At 41.8% G+C, this 16,894-nt stretch overlaps 2 long non-coding RNA genes across 2 annotated transcripts; both read right to left on the bottom strand.

Annotated features, from left to right (window-relative positions):
- Positions 2,668-7,181, bottom strand: LOC110407492. Its single transcript, XR_002443916.1, has 2 exons — positions 6,532-7,181; positions 2,668-6,056 (listed from the first exon to the last, which is right to left on the bottom strand). It is a non-coding gene; the product is annotated as an uncharacterized LOC110407492 (long non-coding RNA).
- On the bottom strand, positions 7,233-14,670 carry LOC110407486. Its single transcript, XR_002443912.1, has 4 exons — positions 14,180-14,670; positions 12,482-12,676; positions 11,170-11,292; positions 7,233-9,459 (listed from the first exon to the last, which is right to left on the bottom strand). It is a non-coding gene; the product is annotated as an uncharacterized LOC110407486 (long non-coding RNA).

Here is a 16,894-nt window from a genome sequence, read left to right as displayed (position 1 = left end):
AAAAAGAAGGAATGCACATAAAAAGTTAGGCAACCAATAATTCAATGCATGGATATCCCTTTTTGCTGGTAACAAAAATAGCATGAGGTCATACAAATACATGTTGGAAAGACCTGAGATAGACATTTACAGTAACCATCAGAACTGGATGGCTCACATCCAGGAGTGATAAAGAATGGAACAGCTGACTTGTTAAATATCTACAAGTGATCTTCTCACATTTATTAGGCAATACTGGCATGAAACCTTAACCCTGACTAACTCTAGCCATTGACATACCAGTTAAGTTATAGATATTTTATTTTTGCATTATCTTGAATAATACAAACACTGTATTTGTGCTATAGAAATTTCAAGATATATTGACCAATCTTAATTAATGAAAGTAATAGTTAATATTGAGAATGACAAAATCTTGAGGTGCTTATGATTTGAGGACAAATTAACAGCTTTCTGACCAGTTAATGAAGGAAAGGATAGAGAAAGCCAGGATAACTGTTTACTGGCTGAACTTTCACACAACAGGCTGTAAAAGAAACTTGACAGCCAAGGGGTGGGAGGAACTGTACTGTCATTAATCTAAACCAGCAGATGAAAGGAAGCAGGAGATATTACTATCAGTCTAGAATGAGGTTAAACCTGAATTGTTCCAGTGACCAGTACATGGAAAAGTTTGAAGTGTACTATCATCTGCTAGAGTTAATGAAACTATTCATTTATCATAAAGTGCACGTACAATTATTTAGCAAAATATTATAGATCTGAAAAAATAAATTAAGTTGAAGATAAGCAGTTATTTTTTTCAAACTATATTTTACCCAACTATGCCATAAAATCTTTTGACAGTATTATTCAGTTCAGCTACCTCATGGAGTAAAGGATCCAGTTTCTTCCTTGAAATCCCTGGAATACCTCCATTTGCTAAGTTGCAGGTTCTGCATTTTTTGGTGTCCATGGTGTAGGATGGGAGTGCAGCTGGTCACAGTTGCTCGTGCTTTACACTGCTTGACATATAAGAGACTCAATAAAAACTATGAGCATGCCATCACGAGTATGTTGGCTTGAACACTTGGCCAATGACATACAAAATATAAACCCCAATCAATGCCCAACCCCATCAAGTAAAACACAAACTCAAAGTACTGTAGTACAGACATGGAGAGAAAAGAAAGTAACCTGTCAGGTAACACTATGTAATAATATGGTAAAACTCTTATTCCAGATGTAAAACTTTCTCTTGACTTTCACATAGTTTCATCACGTTATTTATTTATTTATTTATTTATTTATTTATTTATTTATTTATTTATTTATTTATTTTTAATGGACTGGTGGTAACAGGAGCTCAGCAGAACTGCACAGGGGATCTCATTCACTGAACAGTTGCACTGGCCAGGTGGTCCAGTGAGGTTGGCTGGGGACACAGACGCTTCTTTTTACACTTTCTACGGATGCAATTAAGTGAGCCAGGAAAAAAAATCTGTTCTTCATTCCTTGGAAAGCTGAGGTAGCATGGAATAAATGCTTTGGGTTTTTCAGAATACTCTCCTAAAATGGTTTGGAGAAGAAGCATGTCTGGCCAGATAAGCACAGAAAATGGAGTATTGCATGGTCAGAGAGATGGGGTTGGGGTGAGGGAAGCTCTTGCAATGTGGGCACAGACAGACCAGGGTTGTTTACTGTTGTCTTCTATACTTTCTGATACCACAAAGATGTGGGAGCTAAAGAATCTGTCACAAGTAATTCTTTCAGACCCTGCAGAGGCAGGTTTTTTTACCTACCACCTGGCTGGAAAGCATCTCTGTAGAAAAGAACATGGGGTCTTGGTGGACACCACGTTGGACAGGAGTCAGCAGACTGCTCTCACCACAAAGAATTGTGAGGATGTACTGGGCTGCATTAGGAAAGGTATTGCCAGAAGGTGGAGGAAAGTGATCCTTCCCCTCTATTCAGTTCTGGTGAGGACACACCTGGAGCACTGCATCCAGTACTGGGAGCCCAGTACAAGAGAGACATGGACATACTGGAGTGAGTTCAATGGAGGGACACCAAGGTGGGACTGGAGGACCTCTCCTGTGAGGAGAGGCTGAGAGGGCTGGGACTGCTCAGCCTGGAGAAGAGGAGACTCAGGGGGATCCCATCACTGTATATGAATACCTGAAGGAAAGGTGGCAAGAGCAAGGAGCCAGGCTCTTTTCAGAGATGCCCAGTGCTAGAACAAACATCAATAGGCACAAACTGGAGCACAGAGGTTCCCTCTGCACTTCAGGAAACACCAATAATGTGTAGGTGGTGGAGCACTGGCATAGGCTGCCCAGAGGCTGTGAGGTCTCCTCTCTGGAGATCTCCAGAAGCCGCCTGGCCATGGGCCTGGCCACCCTGCTCTGGGTGGCCCTGCTGGAGAGTGATTGGGCCAGAGGGATGCAGGTATCCCTGCCAGCCTCAGTCATCCTGTGATTCTATAGTTCCATGAATTGCTTCTGTACTAAAGTGAGGGGTGACTAACAGTGTAATTTATATGCAAACATTCTAGAACCACACTGAGTACCACTAGCACATTGACAGAAACATGTAAAATGCATGCAAGTAAGATCTATGTAATGTGATTATCATGTGCTTGTTTCAAGTGCCTCTTAGAATGTGAAATAAAAAAAGTGAAGATCTGGACTGAATTATTGTTTTTATTGGAGATGTGAACTGAGAGATGGAATAGGGAGGGAATATGAATAATAACAAAGAAGAGAGCGGCTCCAAAGGTTTTGAGCAGGCAGGCACATTCCCAGCGAGTTAATGAAGACTTTGCAATAACCTTTTCTTACACACGCACATATATATATTTGCCTTCAGCTTAAAATGCCTACAGAATGAATCAAAATTAGGAGTGTTCAACAGAGCAAGGAAAACAGCAGAGAACTGCTCCTGCTAAAATTAATATAGACATTCTGGATCCTCTGCTCAGATACATGAGCAGTCTGTTACCTCAGCTATCAGAGATTTGTTATATACGTAGCTTTGAGAGATTTAATGAATGGTTTGAAAGACTGGTGACCATAGGAGAAACGAAAAACAAATTAAATATGTTAGTTACTGTATCATTACTTCATTTTGCCTTCAGAAAGTGACCTGTGTGACTTGGCCAAACAGACATATGATAGTTTCTTTTGATCAATATGAATTACAATGCATTTTGCCCGCTGCAACTCTCTGTTACTTCTTCAGCAGCTCAGGTTGCACATGGTTTGATTAATGTACATGGCTTACATTGGGTGCATTTTTCCTGCCCGCTCTCATGATTACGTAAAAAGAGATTATCTGTCCTGGAGATTATCTATCCTGAATCAGAACACTCTTATTAGAGAAACATACACACACCTTTTTTTTTTTTTTTCCCCCTGAAATTTTGTTCTACAGTTTGTAAGGAAAATAACTTTGAAGCTCATCAGTTCTGCTCCTTTAATGAACATGTAAATATCTATCAGGCTGGGGCAGGGAGGTCAAAACTGGAAATAATCAGCCAGAATCTCCTGCAGAACACTGACTTAACAGCTATGAATTTGGCCTGATGTAACATAGAGTCTTTCTCATTAATTCTACTAATATAGAGATCTAATTGCAAGTATCCAGGTAAAAACAGTTATCCTGAACATTATTTTCTAAAAAAGATTTTTTATGGTATGTTATGTTATTTATTAATTGCAGCTGGACTGTGTTCATTTAATTGACAGAATTCAAACCAATTGAATATTATTGTGCTAATATATATACCACTGCTGCCTCCAGGCTGAAAATGTTCAATTATTCCATTTCAATATGGAAAAAAAAAACCAAACAGCTTTTCTTTTGTAATTTCCCAGAAGCTCATGCAAAATGTGATATTATCTGGACTTCATAGATGTTTCAATTGTCAAATAGATGTAACTCTACTGGCTTCAAAATGCCCCATTAAAAAGTTGCTTAATTTTTTCAGAAGAGCAGTAGTTGTTGCACTGAAGTTGTTCAGGTTGTATTAGCATTTACAACATTGAAAATGTTGTCAAACTGCAGCTCCTTGGCTTTTCAGCTGGTCACTTCATGTCTTTATTTCTAATGGCTTACACAGAATTTCCAGCCAGGATGATTTATAGTTGCAAATGAATCAACAGTTGAAGAGGGAAGAAGAGGAGAGAGAAAAGAAGATAAAGAGAGAAAGGAAGAAGAAGAATGAACCAATAGTTCATGTTCATGCACCTGAAAATAATACATCCTGTTAGTTGTATTGAATCACATTCTGCTCCCTTGGTTCCCAGCGTGGTGCAAACAGACTCACGATGCACAGCAAGCAGGAACCGAAGGTATTTTATTTCAGTCTGGAAATAACTAATTTTTCCTGTCACCTGCATTTTAGTTCAGCAGAAGTGAAAGTGGCTCTTCTTTTGAATAACCCATTGACACGCAGCATCACTGATAAATTGGAAAGAAGGCATCTTGCAGCTTGGAAGAGCATTTCTAACAGCTAGCTGCAGATAACAGAGTAATACTTACCGTGCAGTGCTGCTCCCATGCCCGGGGCTGGCAGAGCCCTGTGATAGCTGTGCAAAATTTTTTATTCGCCCAGAGCAACCTGCACCATTAAAATACATTTGAGAAACCACATACTATCATTAAGCTTAATTAAAGATGAGAGGAAAAAAACAAAGATCTAAAGCTCTCAGCACCACAGCTGGCATCAAAGGAGATATGGAGGTTTTTTTGCTCCCAGTTGCTCCTTCTTTAGTTTGACTTTTGCAATGCAAGCAAACAAACAAAAAAACCCTAAGCAGATTTGAATTAAGGATATTTCAACCACAGCTAACTCAGAATTATTTATATACTTCCTTAGCATACCAATGGCAGTATTTTTTCTTGCTATCACAGTACTTAGTCCATTCAGGAGGTAATTTCCAAGGTAGGTGAGGAAACAATGTGTAGACTTTTGTTACTCCATATACACAGTGTGCCTGAATATAAATCATGATTTGGAAAGCAAGGGATGTGCAGGTGAAAAACATTGTTTGACTGCTGATAGAGTATTTGAAAGCTCTCTTGGTGCCTTTTGCTCCCAGCAGCCTAATTCCATATGCCTGCTCATTCCCACAGGCTATGTACAGTGACGAGGGCTGAATTCCTCATCCCAAAGCCACAAACCAGCCCAGAAGTTACCCTCAGGTAATCTGAGCAAGGTGAAGGCTCTGTAAGCACTGCAGGCAAGGAGGCAGCCATCCAGTGCTACGTACCCATCCAGGGGAGGCAGTGTGCCAGCACAATGCAAGAAATTGTTCAAGAAACTTCTAGACATTGTGTTGAGAGACATGGTTTAGTGGGGTTATATTGGTGGTAGGTGGATGGTTGATCTTGTAGGTCTTTTTCCAACTTTGCTAATTCTATGATTCTATGATTCTATGAATACAGGGTGCGCTTGAAAGGGAGTTGTTTGTTTCCATGCCTTTAAGAGATGCTGTCAGCCCCTGTGCTCATCAGAAACAAATATCAAACAAGTTTTCCAGGAAAATTAGTGTGATACTAACAGCATTGGACCGCACATGTGAACATTTTCTGGATGCAATTACATTTCTTTTGTTTTTCATGTAACGTATCCTTACGAAGAGTACTCCATAACAGAAAACTTGCAGTAAAATCAAGGAAAAAAATGACTGAAGGGTGAAAATCCTTCCAGTTCCACAATTCCAGTGCCGTAAATGTGGAGGTGGCTGTTTGCATCCTGTGAGAAACCCAAGGTATCTGGCACTCAGCATTCTTCACATGGCATCCACTTACAGCAGGTGTGAGTAGGGGTTTCATTTTGGTCTGTGAGTCCCCAGTCAGTTCAGTCCTTGTGCTGCTGTGACAACCACAAGGCCACAGTGGCTGTGCAGGATGCTCAGCACACACCTGGTGGTGGGATATGCGACCAGTCCTTTGCCATCAGTTGCCAGCAATGTTTTGTCCAGTTCAGAGATCACGAGAAATCATTTCCACCAAGCTGGACATCCATACTGCTGCCTTAATGGTATTCTTCTGATGAATGGTATCAGATTGTTCTGGGAAATAATAAATCAAGTGATGATCTCATTAATGGTCTATAAAATAGTACACCCTCCCTACATCTCTTTCAATTCAGGACTGCCCCCTAAATCTTTTCTTTCTAGATTCATGGCCATTCTAGATTATTACCGTGGCAGACTCTGGCATGTGACAAGGAATGCTCACAACAATATCCTGCGCATGTCGACATCTCAGCATCGTGTGACAGCAATACAAATGACTTGTGGGCTCCTGCTGTGACTATCCAGGGGAAGAGGCTCTCCATCCCCACCACAGTACCTTCAAAGCTCTTATCGGCAGAGCTTTCCCACAGGGTAAGCAATGTGGGCAGTCTCCGACATTCAAATCATTAGTCTTCGTCAAGTGCTTTGTGCTGTGATAAGCTTTCAGTTTAATTTGCGGATGGGATCATACATATTCAGAGCAGCGGTAGCAGAGCTGTATCTAAATAGGATAAATGCTGGTCCCTACCTGTCACAGCATTCCTGCAGTTCTGTGATGCTGCAGCTCACTGAGTTGTGTCCATAGTACCACCTTTCCTCTTGGGCTGGCTTGTGGTCACGGGGTTTTCTGGAAGAAAGGTCTGCACCGGGATGTTGGCATCCAGGGGTCTGTCTCGCTTCTCATCACCCACTTTCCTGCTGGCTCAGCAGTCCATACGCACAGGCTTGCAGTTGCAGCTCTTCAGCTTGCAAACTCTTCCGTCCCAGTGAAACATCTGCGAACACTGCCGCTGAGCAGATGGATATTCAGTGAGCGTCCCAGACTGATCTTCTGGAGACCCCGAGGGAGCCTCGGCACGGGAATCGGAGCTCATTTTTAATTAACGATTACCGATAACGAAAAAAAACCCCGAAGCCACAGTGACCGGCGCTGTGGCGAAGCCCATAGGAGAAGGCCTGCTGCCACCTGGCGGTGCGGGGCTGGAGCTGCACGCAGAACGACCCCGCGTTCAAACCCTGCGTCTGAGAGCGCTGTCCTAACGCCCCTTGAACTCCGGCACTCGGGGCCGTGCCCACTGCCCTGGGCAGCGTGTTCCGCGCTCACCGCCCTGTGGTGCAGAACCTTTCCCTAACCCCCAGCTGCCCCTCCCCTGACAGCTCCATGCCGTTCCCTCGGGCCCTGTCGCTGTCCCAGAGAGCAGAGCTCAGCGCTGCCCCTCCGCTCCCTGTGAGGAGCTGCAGCCGCCATGAGGCCTCCCCTCAGCTCCTCTGCTCCGGGCTGAGCACGTCGAGGGGCCTCAGCCGCTCCTCACACACCTTGCCCTCTAAAAGCAGATACCCAGAGCTTTGGTTCATTACAGGCAGTGGTTTTTCTCTTCACAAATTCTGCTCTCATGTCCTTCCCTTTGTTGCTACCACTTGTTGCTTGCCCTTTGCAAGGGATGAAGTCAGCATAACCAGGACATCCTCTGCCCCTGTGCCCTCATGACCAGCAGTACTCATCTCCAGAAACTGCCTTCTATTTTTCAAACTTGTCGAGGATCACAAATATCCCAGGTATCCATTCAGCAGATTTTATCCTGCTTTGTAATGTAAATACTAATAACACGTGCTATGTGCATGTGATCTTTGAAAAATTGTGTCTAGGACAAATGACAATCATTTCTTCCTTTGTAAAAGTTTGTTTCAGAAGTAATTCCACCAGCATGGTGGCTGTGCCAGTGCTGCTGGGGCACGTATGCTGCATGGTGTTGCCTGTTGTCTTGATTTCCCTACTTGTCCAGATGAAGTTTGCTGTGGCTCCCTCCTGCTTGAACATCAAGTTTTATTCTACATGGAAAAAAAGGACAGCAAAAGGCCATGTATGGCGTTCCAAGCATGAAATAAGGACACGAGATTTTAAGCATCCAGATTTGGCAATACCATACTCCAAGTGTCCATTTGTGCTTGGACCAGTTTGTGCTTATTGACATGGCAATGTAAATTCCCGAAACCTTCACATTCTGCAGTATGGGGCTGTGCACCAACTCACACTGCAGATTAACGCAAAGACCCCTCGCTTCAAATCCCTTAGACGTGTAGAAAGTGACAATTCTTCTGACACGTCTTATGGTCATGATGATGTCCTTTCACATCATGACAGAGGAGGCAAGGGTCACACAAGGTTCCCGTGATTTTGGATGCAACCCTGAAAATTGTAAAGCACCCACAAGGGGTGGCACATGGGAGCAGAGAGCTCCTGCTTTCAGCTTCTGATGAAAAATGATCTTAGTCAGAGAGAGGAAGTTGATGTAACACATTAAAATCCCCACTTTCTTAGCCAAAATAGAAACGCCTCTATGAGGATGCCTACATTGCAGCCGAATTCATGGGTACAGCTCTAAGTAGCTCACACTATCATAATTACCACCCACAGGTTTCTGCTAGCAGTAGTATGGGGTAAAGATATATTGACTCAGCTTTCCTCTCTCTGTCATAATTTGTGTCACATGGAAAGGATTTTTTTTCCTTCATCTTACTTACTGGAAAAGGTATCAAGGAAAGGACCCAGAGCATTCAACCATGAAACTACGGTATCATGTGCAAATTTTTAATTCATTCCAAATTAACATTTTACTGTGCATGTTTAAACAAAAGCATCTGGAAGTTCAGATGGGAAACAAGAACTCTCAAAGGAAAAACTGTACAGCAGAAATTAGCAGAATGTTTACTACATTCTCCTGGATGGCCCCTGACTTATTCAGTATTTGATGACCTCATTTAGCCAATCTTGTTAGAGATTTTTAAAAGTCTGGGTAAATGGTGCTAGGTTTTTTTTCTCCACTTAGGAACACCTTTAAAGAACAATACTTTTAGGGAGAAGAGGGTGATTTGATGTTCTAGAGTGACAGTACTTGGTTAGGCATCAGACTGTGACAGCCAAACTGCTTTTATGAAACAAAAATATAACTATCAAGTGGAAAACATGCTAGAAATGCATACAGTCAATAAATGTAAAGTAACTGACCCTGGGAACACCTACAATCAGCAGACAGGGTCTTCTACAGAAGGCCTTTGAAAACACCTGTCTTCAGCATTTGTGAAGTATATGTCCAAACGTGATCTGGCAACAAAGAGAAAGAAATATGGCTAATAGATGGAAAGAACATCATGGATGCACCAGTGTAGAGGAGCGCTCCTGAGCAGAGGACCGTGACTTCAGGACAAAGAATAGCATGTATCCATGGTTCAGTTCAGATGGATTTGTAGAGAATGGAAACGATGTGTTTAGGCAGCCTGATTCATGAAGCTGCTGGCATGGTATCTACTTTGCTCTTGGGGTACAGGTATATAATATCCCTTGTGTTGCAAAAAGAACAACTTCCAGTTTTAGGATGCTTCCCACAGGATGCTTTCCATGGAGGGTTGTAGCTCCTCAGATACCATCCACAACTTTAAGGAAAGCTAGAAAGCAATTCTGAAAATTCAGATAAACATTATCAAAACTGAAGGCCCAGCAGTACACACAGGTGCGCAGTTACTTCTACCGCTGTGTTTCTTACCATATTATTTTAACAAACTTAACATACATAAACAGTTGATGGATAATGAAGAGGCTGATTTTTTTTTTATTTTATTTTATTTTTTTGTCTACAATCAGAAACATAGTTTGTCAAGGACATGGGTCATTTTACCCCTAGGCAATAGCTGATCTCAGAATGTGACCATCCCAGCCTCCATTTACTGGTTAATAATTAACAGTTTATTTCAAGTGCTTGATAAACTCCGGGTCAGAACACCTGAAAACATCTGTGGGCTCAGACTTAATGTTTATTTTAACACAGTGAAAATATGCACCACTTATTTCTGTAGCCTCTTGTGATTTGATTTTATTTCCAGCGGGAAACCAGTGGGGTGCAAGAAGCCATCTGCCTTACCAGGGAGACCTAATAAGAGCTTGACAGAAAAACCTCTCAGAAATAGAAGACTGAATGGGAGGAAGCTGCAAAGACCCAAACAATAAGTCGCCACTGCTATCAGACAGTTTAAGATACATAAGACCTACAGCATTGACTCAAACTCCATCATTCTAGGATTGGTCCCTACTGTTTTTGATGCTGTTGTTGTTAATTTCTAGTTTTAAAGAAGACTTAGAAGAGTTTAAGGTCTATCCAAATTGGAATTACCCTCCATTGATTTACTTATTGGCCTTCCTGTTGAAAGGCTGAGAGGCAGTTACTTCTACTTTCTCTGAGTTCTTTAACTCAGAGGAAGTGGTCAAACACTACCCTCATGCAGGTTTTGATCAAGCTACACAGTTATTGCAGGACCTTATCACTTCTTTAATTTTAAATATGATCTCTACATTTCTTTGCTTCATTCCACTGTAAATTATACTACTTCCTAAAATCCACATTGCTTAATTTCTTCCTTCCTTTCAACTAGCTGTGTCATGTTGTCACAAGTTTTATGACCCTTGCAGCAGATAATAAGGAAGCAAGAGGGCACTTACATCTTGTTATTTAAAAACTTGAAAAATAAAGCCTTGACAGATGTTAGCTGTCATGTTGCACTAGTTTATATTAGAGATGAGTCAGCCCAGAATCCAGGAGACCTTTGCAACCCCTTTCTACAGTCACCTCCTGCCCTGACTGCACTACTAAACCTCAGCATCTCATAAATCAGAGAATCACAGAATATCTTGAGTTGGAAGGGGTCCATAAGGAGCACTGAATCCAACTCCTGGCTCCACACAGGATCACTCAAAATTCAAACTCTATGTCTAAGTGCATTGTCCAGACATCTCTTGAACTCCAGCAGCTTGGGGCCGTGATCACTGCCCTGGGGAGCCTGTTCCAGGGCCCAACCACCCTCTGGTGAAGAATATTTTGCTGATTGATATCCAATATGATACAGGGCAATAAGTACTAATTTCCATCTCAGCTTTTAGATTGATGCTTTAAGACAAGCCAACCCAAAATTCAGTTTGTGTTTACGTGTGACCGCAGAGGCTTAGGGGCTGCTTCCCAAAATTGCTCCTTTCACAGAGGTGAGGATTATTTAAGTTCAAGCGTGTGTGGGAAAGCAGCAAGCATACGGGCTCTCTTGCCTAGTACGTGCTGCAAGTGGCTGCAAGTGGCTTGTTGGCTTTCTGATTTCCATTACTTTATCTAACTTTTTTTCTTACCAGCTCTGAAGAACACAGCCAAGAAATGTTCTTTGTGATTTCTGCATTTGTATGCGGTTGTTTCTTATTTCCTTTTGTTACTATCCTCTGTCTGCACGTCCAGAAATCAGCCAATGTATAACCCTAACAAAAACATTAGAATGTAAAAATCAAGGAAAACCTTCTTCACTAACTTTAGCATAACCTTATAATGTTTGTATGTATATATTTTGTATACTAGATTTGTTTTTAACTGTTAATAGTGCTCGTAAGAGCTGAGAAAATTCTTCTGAGCAGCTGACCAGCAATAGGCTATGAAACCCCAATCTGCCATTTCACTAAGAATGGAAATCCTTTTCTACAGACCCGATGTCTTCCAAGCTCTGTGCATATTCCCATTTTTTTTTTCACTCATTTCTATTCTTGTGTTCCATGTACATATTCTTAAGGAAGCTTTCATTTTACACTTTGTATCCTCTGCCTTCACTTTTGGACAAAAAATCTTTTGTTTCAATTATTTCTGCCATTCAGTTTTGTTTGTCTTTATTAAATTAATTTTCTCCTTTTTTTCCAATTTTAAAATAGCAAACTTGATATGTTATTTTATAGTAATCTCCTCAGAGCTTTAGAGAATTACAAGCTTCTTTATTGGAATTAAATAGGAACAGGCTCATTCCAATAATAATATCTTAAGTTAACATCTCCAGTATGTTCTAGAAGTGTTCTTTACTCTTTGTTATTTTTTGCTCTTTAAACAGACCAGTTTTGACACAAGCAAGTATTTGAAGTCAATTAGATTATAACATATTAAATCTGGAATGAGTTTCACCCAGCTCTTCTGCTTAAATTAGGAATTTAGATTAAATTTCAACAAGCATTAGTAATTTCTGTAACTTCCTTTCCCTTGCAGAAGGGAAGCCGTTTTCTCAGTATGTTAAAAGGATCCATTCTATGAAAAAATACCTCCTAATAGAGTGGAACTTTTTCCCCAGGCATTTTGCTTCTTATTCCCCCACTCCTTTCCTTCTCCCACCCTTTATGAACCCAATTTCTCTCTCTGATTTAAGAGTTGCTTCCTCTGGGTGTGAAGGAAGGTTAGAATACTTTACGCTCCAAGCTGCTGGAACTGATCAGTGTTGTCAGGCCAAATATGGAACTGATTTGCTCCCACAAGAGATTTAAGCAACATTGCAGTGAAGTTTGCAGAGGTGTAAATCAGCACAGAACAGAGGGTTACACTTCTGCAAAGCTCGGAAAATGAAAACATCGTGAAAATACTGAATATTACTGATAACTAAAGAGCCAAAGAAAAGCGAACTGCCATTACACTTACCTCCTGGTTGGCATTTCAAATGGAAAAGGAAGCAAGCAAGCAATTTTTCAAATAGCGCTTTCAGAGCTGAAGCCAGAACTGGAAGTACCAAAGCAATTACTTCAGCAACTTGCTTTTATAGAGGAAATCGGCAGCAACGAGTTTCATTTCTAGGTAATTTCCCAGGCTCCCAAGAAACACAGCAGCATCTACAGTCTGAAAAGGTGTCAAAACAGTAGCATGCAATTCACAGCAACTCAGAAACAAAGTGCCAAAAATACACAGCATGAGCAATTGGTATTTGTGTCAAATTTTCCCATAGCAGTACGATATATAGGATAATTGTATTAGAGCTGCAGGAAAAAAAAAGTTTGGATTTCAGCCGCAAACAGTAGACATCGTTTATCAGAGGAGATTTTAAAAGTTTTTTAGCTCTTGAATTTAGAGCAGGAATAAGTCTGTGTAATTAGATGGGAGAATATTTCCTTTGAGGTGGTGGAAGGTCAAATTCCATCATGGTTATTTATATCTTTGCAATGAGTAGTTCCATTGACTTCAATAAGATTTCCAAGTTAACGATGGAAAATTTCGTTAATGAAAAGGAAGCAGAAAAGCCAAACATCATAGTTGTATAGGATTCATCAACAGCAAATTTCGACATGCTGAAACTGAAGCTCACCTTAGAACTGACATTCAAAGACACTCCCTGAAACACTGTGAGGTAAAGGACTGTATATATGTATATATGGTTAAAAGCACAGAAAAAAATAGGAAATTCTAAATTCAGCATTTTATATAAATTCTCCACAGGTTATTATAGCATTGCAGAGTTTCAAAGGTAATGATGTTATGTACAAATAAATAAAATGCAGAGTTGTTTTAGTAGGCCTCTGTGGACATATATAGTGCCTAGTAAAGTGAAAGTCCCTTGGGTTTTTGTTTATTTGTTTGCTTTTTGGTCTCTTTATACAGGTCAGAGGAAGTCAGCCAGGATGTCCTCTTTCACATTGTGTTATTTTCTGTTACAGAAATAGCTGCTACTAACAAAACTACCACGGCACCTTTTTTTCTAGTTGTAAACTAGGACTCGAAGAGGCAAATTGAGAATTTTTCACAGAAAGTTTCTGATTTGAAGACCACAGACCTGAGCAAAAGTTTCCAGTGCTACTTCCCTCCCTCCCCTCCCAAAAGGTAATGATATTTGCATATTCAAAATCTCACTTTGATCATCCCTCTTTCTCCTCATTTCCAACTCTCATCTTCACTCATATAACTGAATCGTTAATCTCTTTATCTTTCTCACTATGCCAGGGTCTCCTTTCTAAATAAATCTTACTATTCATCAATATCTGGTGAGTACCTAACCCAAGGGTCAGACCTAGGTGGGTGAAGTAAGAACCCATGACTGGCTTTCACATTTTTAGGAGACATCATCGCTGTAAATGCCATTTCACGTGATCGTTTCATGCTTCAAAGGTTACAATGTTATCTTTCTATGTAAAGAGAGGACAGCTTGTCTTTACTGCCAAATTCAACGAAGTTATCCTCAATTTTAGTGCCCAGAGGAGAAGTCATGCTCACCCTGCAGTCTGGGTGGGCAGAAGTTCAAAGGGAAAGGGAAAAAGTAATTACAGCTCATCCAGCCCAGATAGATAAAAAAATGTAGCAACATAGCTAGAGGCGGGAGGAAGCATAACTGATGGTGGGACTTGGTTTTACCCTGAAACGGAGTCTGCAGCGCTCCTCAGTGGCCTTCTCTGCCCATTCAGCAGCAGGATTGACGAGCTTGGCACAATTTCTTCATAAAGAAGTGCAGTGGCTATGGCTCAAGAGCATAAAGAAATGACTTAGAATTGAGGTATAACGATAATACATATAATGTGACAGTACTGCAAATGAAAACAAAGCTTTTCCAACTGCCAGAAACCTGTGCTGTGAAAATAACTTCACATTTAAGGGTCACAGGTTACATTCATTTAGGCTCGTGTCATTATTAGTCTCCGGGCTTGTGCCATCTGATTCTGCCAGGCCTGCACTCACATTCACGCCAGTGTGCTGCTGAGGTCTGTAGGTCTTAATGTAGGTCTTCATGTATATCTTTCAAGCTTGAAGAGGGTAGATAAAGTTTAGATATAAGGAGAAAGTCTTCTACAGTGACAGTGGTGAGGCACTGGAACAGGCTGCCCAGAGAGGTGGTGGATGCCCTGTCCCTGGAGACTTTCTAGGCAAGGCTGCATCAGGCCCTGGGCAACCTGATCTAGCTGTGGTGTCCTTGTTCATTGCAGGGGAACTGGACTAGATGACCTTTAAAGGTCCCTTCCAACTCCAAGGATTCTATGATTGGATGTGGACCTGTTTGTCATGAACAAGATACAAGAATCTCAAAGATTTTATAAGAACTAGATCAAAATCTGTTTTACTACTATCAGCTAACTCAATTGCTTTCATGATACTGAAAAGTGAATTTCTGTACCCTTCCACACACAATGCCCTCTTAAATCCTAGACTAATACAGTAGTAAGGTAGACTTGGTTTATCCTATGCTAGTGGAGTTCAGTGAGACCTTTAAATGCTAGAGCCAGAAACCAGAAGTGTATGCCAAACTCACATGTTGCACACTTGCCAGAACTGCTGGCTGTGTGATTGCTTTGAACCACAGTTGCTTACTTTCTGACTGAGGCCCTGATTCTATATCTCCATGTTATTTGGTGAGCACATTTACACCGAGACATCTGAAATTCAGAAAAATGTTCTTCCATTCTTACATTTACAGATTGGCTGTTAACACCTATTTAATATATATATAGCGGGAAGTCTAGAAAAACCAGCAGAGTGCTGATGCATTCACACAGTAACACAAAACAATCCACCCATGTGGTTTTGGTGAAGCAGGAGGGTTAGTAAGGAGGCAGCCAGACTGGATGCGGGAGCGGCCATGGCAACCCAGCTCCCTTTACCCTATGCCTAGTTCTGGCTATTCACAGACTCAGGCTCCGCTCCTTGCTGAAGAAACTCAAACTGAGACCTTGGCTTACCAGCTCAGGCTAAACCAGCTTTCTGCAGAAGGCTGGGGTGGGGAGTTCCTTCTGAGTCCCTAGTCTTATCTGCATCTCTATTCATCTGAGCCCCAGGGCACAATTTACATCTCAGTGACTGTACAGCTGAAGCGGCCTCGTGCTTCTCATCTAAGACTTTCTTTTTAGTTAGCACAGACAAATTCTAATCATTCAGTCAGGATTTTCCATGACAAGCCTGTTGACTCACAGGTCTCATTCCAGTGTGCTGTGATTCAGACACTGCTAGGCAGCAGTACCACAGCCAAACGCTCCTTCCACCTCTGACAGAAAGCGGGCCTGCAGCTGAGGAGCTCTGAGGGTTGGTGGCTGGGAGCAGGGCAGAGCAGGGACACCTCCTGAAACACCAGGCTGTGGGCATCTGGAGCTTGGTGGCCTCAAAATAAGGAAAGGGGAGGGAAAAGGTGAGGGAGAAAAGAGGGAATTGCAAACATAGGGAAAGTGGGCTAAATATTCATATGAAGTAATTTCCCATGGTGAGGGAAGGTACGCTGTAGACTGACCCATGGGGTGAAGAGCATGAATCTAGTCTATTTAAGGATAAATACGTGGGGCAGTGCGATGCAATGGATGGCTCTCTTAAGCTTTGCAGCTTCAAAGAGATTGTCTTTAAAGAGAGCTGCAGTTAGGGCTGCTCACGGGATGATGAGTGGGAATGCCTGTGTTTAATGAGCATGAACACTTATTTGCTCATTTCAAATAAAGAAGTCATAAAGGAAGGCATTAAGCACAAACAAAGCCAGGTACTGCCATACTTCAAAAACTGCTGGCTGTTCGCAGGTCACGCAGTGACCTCATACCTTACTAAGGGCAGCTTGCAAAGCCGAGTGCCACCACCTTCTTACATTGAGGACCAGGCCTTCCTTGTTGCTCTCCTCCTGTGTTCATAAGGCCTGGACTAGCATTCTTGGGATAACTGAGGCACATGGCCCTGCTGTACGGATTTGTCTGTGTTTAAAGAGCAGTGTTTTTCTGTCAGCACCACCTTAATCATTACAAACAGTCCCATTCAGCTCCCCCACAATATTTCCATACTGATGGTGGGATTCAACACTCCAGGAGACAGAGGCACTGTGAAAGGAGGGAAAACAGAGGTAAACACAGGTGCTTAACAGCAAGGCCCCAGCACACTCGTGACGTGCTGGAGCTCTCGAGCCGTGGCTGGTGCAGCAAATACCTTCCACCACTTGCTCAATTTGTCCCCAAAAGAAGGTCAGCTCAGCAAAAAGCAAGCCTGTTTTGTGACAAACAATTCACCCCATGGGAACTTACAAAACACCTGTCGCCCTGAGACCAAATGGGGCCTGTGGAAAGGACAATGTCCTGCCATAGGGACATACTTAGGGACATAAGGACATAC

The sequence above is a fragment of the Numida meleagris genome, chromosome 1 (genome assembly GCF_002078875.1).
Source record: "Numida meleagris isolate 19003 breed g44 Domestic line chromosome 1, NumMel1.0, whole genome shotgun sequence".
Classification (NCBI taxonomy): Eukaryota; Metazoa; Chordata; class Aves; order Galliformes; family Numididae; genus Numida; species Numida meleagris.
Note: the sequence above shows the minus strand (reverse complement) of the source record. Positions and strands in the feature narration are given on the sequence as shown.